This window comes from Gossypium arboreum, chromosome 4, assembly GCF_025698485.1.
Source record: "Gossypium arboreum isolate Shixiya-1 chromosome 4, ASM2569848v2, whole genome shotgun sequence".
NCBI lineage: Eukaryota > Viridiplantae > Streptophyta > Magnoliopsida > Malvales > Malvaceae > Gossypium > Gossypium arboreum.
In genome coordinates, this window is record NC_069073.1 from 97,858,682 (window position 1) to 97,868,607 (window position 9,926).

At 28.6% G+C, this 9,926-nt stretch overlaps 1 long non-coding RNA gene across 1 annotated transcript; it reads right to left on the reverse strand.

The window, feature by feature from the left end:
- Positions 1-4,800: 4,800 nt before the first annotated feature.
- On the reverse strand, positions 4,801-5,777 carry LOC108459672 (uncharacterized). The gene is made up of 2 exons (XR_001867399.2): positions 5,411-5,777; positions 4,801-5,089 (listed from the first exon to the last, which is right to left on the reverse strand). It is a non-coding gene; the product is annotated as an uncharacterized LOC108459672 (long non-coding RNA).
- Positions 5,778-9,926: the final 4,149 nt, after the last annotated feature.

Consider the following 9,926-nt stretch of genomic DNA (forward strand, 5'->3'; position numbering starts at 1 on the left):
GCCCACTTAGTTGTTTAATAACATGATGCTACCATGTATGTATTAAAATTAAAAGTTATGCCTATCCCGAGTTTAAGGACTAAATTTAATAAAATGTAAAATATGTAGGAAAAATTAAAAAATAGATTTACTATGATCATGCATCTCATGATAATGTGTGCGAATGTTTGGTATTGATTTGGTATATGCAATAATTATATAGATGAAGAGTTGGATCAAATGTGGAGCTAATAAGGGAAAAGCTAAAATTAGTCCCTAACAGATCCACTCATTTTGTACTTTGAAAAGGTAAGTTCATAAGGAACTTACTATTTTTGTATGATATGTATGCTTGTGTTTAATTTGATATAAATTTGTTTGAGTATAATTTAAAATATTAGTGAATTTGGTATATATGGCTAATAATGGAGTGAACTGAAATATTATGTGATAATTGACTATTATGAGATAATACTCAGTATAAATGTGAAAATCTGAATGAATACATGGTATAGAAATGAAAAACGTGATCATTTATAGGGGTGTAATCGTAAATATAGATAATTATAGGGTATACTCATGTGAAAAGGATTATTTACAGGGAATGGTAATGTGTATATGTATAATTGATGCCCATGTGAACTTAGTAAAATGTTAGGATGCGATTGGCATGTCAATAGGGTCTTATGCGCCCTTGTTCAAGATATGTGATTGTACAGAGATTATTAAGGGTTATATTGAGATCCAACATATGTTATGGATCATCAAACATTATATGTCTTTACGGAGATCCTGGTGTGGTAGAGGGATGTATTTGCATATGAATATGCATATGATGCCTACAGGATTTACACTTCGGTGCCTTGGTGTGGTGTAATTTAAGTTCTTATGAGCTACCTAGTGTGGTGTAGTTAACCCATGTATCCGAGTCCATTTTACTAAGGTTCCATCGGACGAAACATTATAATTGAAATTGGAAACTTGAAAATGTATTGAAATGAATAATGTGTAAATGGTGTAATCATATAGATTAATAACAAAATGTGACATTGAAATGAACAATGTGTAATTGGATGTTGGATTTGAAAAAGGGAAAGGAACTGATTTGATATGTTGTTATAATTTGTGATTCAAATTGAAATGGTATGATTTAGGTAACTTGATAAGTTGTATATAAGTAATTTGGTATGAATTGATGATATTCTTGATATGTAATATGTCTAACCTATTTGGATTTCAATGCTGGCATGTGTTTAACTCTGACATCATATTCCAAGGTTAGCCAAATTTATGCCAAAACTTTGATAGTTAATATGCTTAAATGTGAACAAGGTAAGCATAATATTTTCCATTTGCACTTACTAAGAATTTGTATGCTTACTCTAGTTGTTTTCCTTACTTATAGATTATCATCTTAGGGAATTTGCTAAGTTGAATCAATGCGAAGCACACATTATCAACAAGATGGTAGAAATATATTCGTTTTGAGTCTAAATATTGTGGCATGTATAAGGGCACATTGGTATGAAAATGGTCATTTTTAGGTGGATAGTTATGTGGCAATTGTGGCTATGGTTGATCTTGTATGATAAGCTTGCCATATGACTTATTTGATACATGATGTTCGTCATGTATAATGCTAGCATGAGTAATGCTCTTAAACTTGCATGACTTTAGCATGTTAAATGTTTCAAAGTGAAGTAATTAGGGTAGCTAAGTTGATGAATGGTTTGGAAATGGTATGTTTGAATGTTAAGCATGAAATATAACTTAGTGTGTGCTTTGTTTGATTCATGTTAAGTTCATTTAAGTGCTTTGCTCTCAAATTGCATAAGTATGATATCTTTGAATTTGGAAATGAAATAATTTTGTATAGCTAGTTCGATAAAGGATTGAATATGTCTAGATGATGAATATTTATTTTGGACTATGTTGAATGTTTGATTCTGAATGTTTATAGGCTTGATTTGGTATTGATTGGTATGGAATAGTGGTGTCTTGATTGTGGAAAGATGTATGAAAGTATATATGTGTTTGATTGAAAGCATGAAAAATGTTCCAATATGTTCATTGCCAAAATAGGGGCAATGTCGTGACCACGAGTCCTTGACGTTGCGATTGTAATGACCCAAAATTCACAGGCATCAGAAAAGTGCAATATCAAGCCTCTGTTTTAGTGAAATGAGTTCGTAAATAATTATTAGAAATATTTATGAGTCTAGTGATGTGTTTAATTAGATTTAAATTAGATGAATTTAGCTTAATTTAGAGTAATTAGTAAAAAGGACTAGATTGACTAAAAGGTAAAAGTTTAATGATAGTTTAAAAGAAAATAGTAGGGACCAAATAGGAAATTAAGCCACATTTGGAGGTTGAGGCAACATATAAGGAAATGTCTAGAAATTTTGTTGTTATTTTATTATTATTATTATTATTATATTAGAAAATAAATTAGACTATGACAAGTGTAAGGTGATAAAAATAGACGAATGTAGGAAAATATATGTATACAATTGTAATACAAATAATTAATTAAGTAAATAGATATTTAGTATTTATATTTATTAAGTAAAAGATAATTATTAATTAAATAATTACAATATGAGATTTTTAGTTGATAAATAAATTAGATTTATGACAAATATATGGTTGAGATAAAATCCATGTGTATTAATTAAAATAAAAAATTTGTAATACAAATATTAATAATTAAATAGATATTTATTATTTATTATTATTAAATAAAAGATGTTTATTTGATAATTAATTAAATTATAAGATATTTATGAGGTAAACAAATTAAATAGAGACAAATGTAAATTATATGATTGTAAAATTGTATTAATTATATTTGTTATTAAATAGATTTTATAAAACAATTATCAATATAAACTAATATATATATATATATATTAATTATAAAAGAAACAAAGATGAAACATAAAAGAAAAGAAAGAAAGTCACAAAGAGCAAAACGAGAAAGGAAGAAAGAAAGGAGAAAAGAAAAGAAAAGGAAAAACTAGGGATTTGAAGCTTTAAACTTTAAAAGGTAAGTCAATCAAGTCCTTTTCTCTTAATTTTGATGTTTTAAAAGCTTTAGAACAAAGTTTTGATGAAATAAAATTGAGGTTTTGAAGTTTTAAGGTTTTTGAACATAGTTTATGTTGAACAAAAAGATGAATTAGGATTTATTTGATAGAATTATTGATTAGAATTGATAAAGGGATTAAATTGTAAAGTAAATTTTAAGTTTTATGTTGTAGGTACTAAATTGAGGAAAATTCGAAATTAGTGAAATATACTGAAATTTTAGTAGTTGAATTTGAGTTTGGATGAAATTTGAATAGAAATAGAGTGTGAATTAAATTAGAAAAGTAGATAAATCTAGTTAGGACTAAATTGGAACTAAAATATAAATTGGATAGAAATTCAATTATTATTATAAATTAATGTTGTAATTAATAGTGTAAATTATTATTATTTTTGTAGCTAACAAGGAACTCGAGGCATCGACACACAAAGGAAAGAAGAAGGTTATCGGGAATAATCGAGTAAATCCGGGTTTGTATTACTATAATTCAAATATATTTATTATTAATTGTTATATTTTAATTAAAATGCATGGTAGATAAATTTAGGAAAGTAATTGAAATAATGATATTGATTTGAATGAAATTGATTTAAAAGTGTTTATTGCTATTGAAATTAAATGTGAACAAATTCGAAATTAAAAGTGATTTGAATTGAATCAAAATGAGTTGAATGAAGAAAATATGTGATTATTTGAAATGTATATTAATTGAAAAGTGATTAGTGATTTGAACTTGATTGGAAAATGAATCGAAATATGAATTGATTGAAAGTAAATTAAATTATGAATATGGTGAATACGTGAATTGTGTATTGATTGAAAAGTGAATTGAATTGAATCAAAGTATAATTATATGTGCTTATCTGAAATATATATTGGTATTGAATTGTATATTTATTAGAAAGTGAAAAAGTGAATTTGAATTGAATTGTGATTGAATGGAAAGTGAATTTGAAATAGAAAAAATTATTTGAATACCCTATTAATTAGTCAGGCTGAGTCGGATATAGTTGGCATGCCATAGGATTGGAAGTGTTCAGGGATACTTCGACCTTGAGTCGATGAGGCAGTATAAGTGTCGTACTATTACTTCAACTTTAATTTGATAAGGCACCTTCTGTGTTGTACTGTTACTTCGGTTTAATCCGATGAGTTACTAAGTACCATACTGTTACTGTTTACTTCGGCAAAGCCGATGAGGCATTAAATGCCATATTGGTGTGTTGGTTGGATCCGTGTATCCGCCAAGGTTCAGGTTTGTTAATAGGCTGAATAACTGAAATGAGAAAATTAAATAAATTTGATTAATCGTACTATTAAAAGTATGAGAAAGAAATTATGAGTTGAATTGTGAATTGAATTGAGACATGAGATTTAAAGCATGAACGTAAGGTTCATGAAATTGTTAAATATCGAATTATCGATATTGAAATCAGTTGAATAAATGAAATGAGAAAATCGAATGAATTTGATCGATTGAACTATTAAAAGTATGAGAAAGTGAAATTATGAATTGAAATATGAATTGAAATTGAGATATTGAAATAAGAAGTGAAAATAGAATGAATAGGAAATAATAAAATAGTGTATGAGTTAATTGAATATAATCATATGAATAAATATGAGTTAATTGAATATAATCATATGAATTAATTATAATTATTGTAGTGGGCCAAATTTGCCTGGCCCAAGCCCAAAATAAAAACAAAAAATAAATAAAAACAAAAAAATAAAACAAACCAATAATTAATGTCCATTTGCAGTACATCAGTCCAAAAAAAACTACTATGGCCCACAGCCTATTTACAAAAAACCAATCCCATAACCCAAGGGTTGACCCAATACCCGAAATGAGCCCAAACGGCCCAATTGCTAAACAAATTTCTCCAAACCCTATCCCTAGCAGTAGATGCGCCGCAACCATTCAGCCTCCACCGCCCCGGTACGCTCCAGCATTTCAGCAGTCACGCGCGCTCCCGTATGTCAACTCCCGTACCCGAACGCCAGCACGTCTTGTACCTGCAAAAGGGACGAACACGGTAGCAAATACAAACACACAGCAAAACAGACAAAAAACAATGGGAAATATTGTATTTTTTGATTTATTTTCTACCATTTTACCCCTTCGGCTATAAAACCAAAGGGATTTGATCAGTTGTAAGGTTACGCGCAATAGGCAATACAGACGCATTATTCGCATATTAAAGAAATAGCAAAAAGAAAAGGTGATTTCTGTTCTTGAGTTTCTGGGTTTATTACGCCTTATTCTCGATTCATTCCCGTCAATTTTCTTTCTTTTTAGTATTTAAAAATGAAAAGAAAAAGGAAACAAAACCTTACCTTGAAAATAGGCCATCGATTCTCCTTTGTTTCGCCGAAATCAGAGACTTAAGGGGAACTTCAAGGCCATAAAGCGGTCGCGCATAGCCTGAGGATGCTGGTCATCTGTATGATGGCGGCTTGGCATTTGAGGAGAGAGGTCTGGGGGCTGCTGGAGAGAAAGGAGTGAGGCTAAGGTTAGGGTTCGGCCTAATCTGCCGATTTGGCCTTTTTATAGGACCTCAAACGGCACCGTTTCAGGCCTTGCCTAGTGGCTTTCCAAATGGTGTCGTATTTGTACACCCGACCCGATCCGGTTCTTTGACCCTCAGGATCCGCGTGTCATCGCAGTGAGGGGTTATTTGCAAGTTAAATCCTTCCCCTTTTGCACCGCGTTTAAATCGGCCCATCTGCTCCCTTTTTTGTTTTTTTTTTATTTTTTTCCTTGTAATTTACATTTGTTTGCAATCTAATCTGCACCTAAACGTAACGTTTTGGGATCTGGTATATTGCTAGTTTTAGTCCCTATGAGTTTTCGCGTATTGAGTATTGATCCTTTTATTATTATTACTTTATTTTCAGATTATACCTTTGGTTTTGGATCGATTCTAATTAAATCCTTTTAGCTTGTAACCTTTTATTCTTATTTGCTTATTTGTACAGTTGTTTTGAGGATTTTATCATGTTAATATCTTGTTTTTTGTATATATTATATTTGCTGTATATATATACATTTGTACATGCATGATTTTGTTTTGATTTATGAAGTAACCACTTTGAATTTCCTTTTGCATTAAGCTCTTTTAATTTTCTTATACAATCTCTTTTAAATATTAATATATATACATACGTATACTTTGTATCAAAATTAATTTTATTACATGTATATATTAATTAACCTTATATTATATTACGCACATGATTCCTTTTTAATTTATTCTCGTATTGTATCATATAATCCTCGTAATATTTTTAAGCTATTATCATTATATGTATATGCATTGTGGATACCATATTTAATCTATACATTATTAAACTCGCATATTTTACGCATATGGTTTTCTTTCTATATAGGTATTCTTTTAAATCTATCATATAACTTACAATAAAATCAAGTTAATTTTGTATGTATTACATGTTTTTACGAATAATTACTTTTAAAGTTATATATATATATATATATATATATATATATATATATATATATATATATATATACACACGATGTGTAAATTCATTATGTTTCTAAGATTATGTTTTATTATACACTTTTTTGTAATCTTTTCATCTTTGGTACATATTTTAAAAATTTTTATGGAAATTCTCATTTTGAGCTAATATTCTTCAATATTTTGTATGTTAATTGATTAAGAATATTTATTCCATAACATATATTTTAATAATTATGTATATATGAAACTATTTTAAAAATTTATATATATATCATTATTAATCTCATGATTTTTATAATAAACTTACATGTACACATGTCTTAAATCTATTTTGTGCATCTTTATCATTCTTTTGTATCATATTTTATCTAAATTATCATGTACTTTGTCAACTTTTAAATGAATTTGTGTTTAAATTATTTTACATACACTTTAATTTAAACTTTCATTTTCTAATATCTATTTCAATAGTTTATATATTCCTAGTTTTTGTTCAAACTTGTCAACTTATATAGCATGAATTTATTAATTTTATACCACTTTGACTTCTAAATTCCATTTTGTTTTGCATATGCTTTGTTGGCTGTTTTATGTTATAGCATATATATATATATATATATATATATATATATATATATTCCTTGCATGGTATTCATCTTATTAATATGTTAATTACTCTTCATACATTATTGACATTAGGCTATAATTTCTAGATTAATTATATTTAATTGCTTATTCTGCTAGTCGATTAATATTCTCATTCATCAAATATCGTATCTCATGTGTGCCTGTTACCCCATATCGTCATTTCCCACTTGGTTTATGAAATGTGTTTTTTTTTTTTTAAGAATCCAAATTTTTATGATTAAATTTGTTTCATTTCAAAAATGCATTAATACATTTTAAACTAGTTTTATAATTATTCACTTAAAAATTCTTTAAAACGAAGACAAGATTTAATATTTGGCAATTCGTGGAATCGTGCCCTAACGTGCTGGGTTGCAATTTCGCGTTTGCTCAAAATAATCGAATATCCCTTCAAAATTCCACCCATGTCTTTTAAAAGTCCCTTAAACGAAGACAATACTCGGTGTTTGACAATTCAGGAATCATGCCTTATCGTGCTGGATTGTGATTTCTTGTTTGTTCAAAACAATCGAATATTCCTTTAGGTTTTCACTCATGTTTATTAAAAACCTTTCAAAACGAAGGCGATGTTCGATGTTTGGCGATTTGAGAATCGTGCCCTATCGTGCTGGGTTGCGCTTTTTTATTTGTTCAAAACAATCGAAGATCCCTTCGGAATTTCACTTGTATTTTCTAAGGCGAGGCAATGTTCAATGTTTGGAAATTTAAGGAATCGTGCCCAACTGTGCTGGGTTTCGGTTTTTCGTTGGACCAAATAGTCAAACTTCTTTTTGTAATTTTCGAATTATAAATTTTCGGACGTCGAAAACAAGAAGATTTTTGGTAACCAACTCAGGTTATTCAAATGTTATTAAAAAAGAACCACATTTCAAAAACATTTCTAATTTTAGACATAAGGACAGTATTTAATCGATTTGGTACCAATTTTGGGCGTAGTGAGGGTGCTAATCCTTCCTCATACGTAACCGACTTCCGAGCCCATTTTCTCATATTTTCGTAGACTAGAATCATTGTTTTAAACCAAAAATGTTTTATTAAAATAACCAAATTCTTAGGTGATCCGATCGCACCAAAATAAAAGGATCGGTGGTGACTCCATTTTTTGGATTCCCCGTTTTTATTAATCTAAAATAAAAAAAAAGAGCGGTGGTTTCGACAATTATTTTTATTGAAATTTGTTGGTTTAAATAATTATTGAAAGACTAATGTTACTGAATAACTGATGATTACTGAATGATTATATTAAAGTACTGAACAACTGATTGTTATTGATTGATTATGAATAGAAATGAATATTTTCTTGAGAATAAGTTATTGAATTGAGATATAGAAATGAAATTTATGAAATAATGATTTATGAAATGGTTATTGATGAAATGCATGAAATGGATATTGATGTAGTAAGAAGATATATAAATTAAAATGAAGAAAAGCTATTTAAAATACATATTATTAAATTAAAAATTAAAGTTTAAATCCATGAAAGATTTATTAATGGTAAAATGGTGGTAAGATTTAATGTATATATATTGTTTTACCTTAAGTATTTGAATTATAGTAATACCACTGGGTGTATACTCAGCATACGGTTTGTTTCCGTGCGCAGATTAGGTACAAGAATTTTTGAAGAGTTGAATTTTGAGATTGCAAGCTTTCATCTGATCACATCTTCAAGCAACAACACGGTATGTTTTAAAATTTTAAATAGAATGAAATGTACTTAAGAAAAATATTAAGTATGTTCCAAGTGTCCGTTTTTATGTTCTAATATATTAGTGATTAGCAAAGAATTACTTTGGCACCAAATGTAATATTCCTGTATCAGGTTCCTTGAGTTGATCATGGTATAGGGGTGTTACAGCGACATAGATCAACAATTAGTAGGGTCACAACATCGAGATGTCTAAGGTTGTGACATAACTCACTGATTGATGATGTCGCGATGTTGGCCCAAAATTTTGAAAACTTTACAATTTGGTTCTAATTCAACCTCAGGTTAGCAAAAAAGCTTTGGTAAGTTCATATGAGACTTGGAAATGATTATGTATCATAGTATGATGACATAATATACTTATTTGTATATGTAAATGGTTGTATAATGTATACTTGATTGTCATTGCTCAGATGATTATGTAGCATAGTATGATGGCATAATTTATGTTGGCTAATTCAGTTAACCCTAACCCCAAAAATCTTTATCATCAACTCAATTGATTCAGATTTTGGGTTTGTAATTTAACCAAACTAAATATTGCAATTTTTAGTTTCTCAAGTTCTTTTGGGTTTTGGGGGTTTAAAAGAATGATTCAAAATTTTTAATCTAGGTAATAAACACTTTGTCACATCTCAAAAATTGAGTTAGAAAAATCAGGTTAGTAGACCGGATTTCCAATCTGGATACTGGAATTTGGTTAAAAGTGTTTAATAAATAAAATAAAATATTATAATGATTATCAGGTCTAAAAATTAGGTTGGGAAATTCTGTTCAAGTGTTTGGTTATTAAATAGCTTAAAACGGATAAAATGAAACCAGATTTGAAATTAATTACGAAAATATGTTTTAACTTACAGAAAATGAACTGATTTGAAAAAGGGAGAAAACTGAAAGTTTTTAAACGGCAATTTCCCCTAAATTTAATTTTTTTTCCTCTTTTTGCCTATTTAAACAACCCATGTCTCTTCCCTCTTTTATCATCTTTCATTCAAAAAAAAATTCT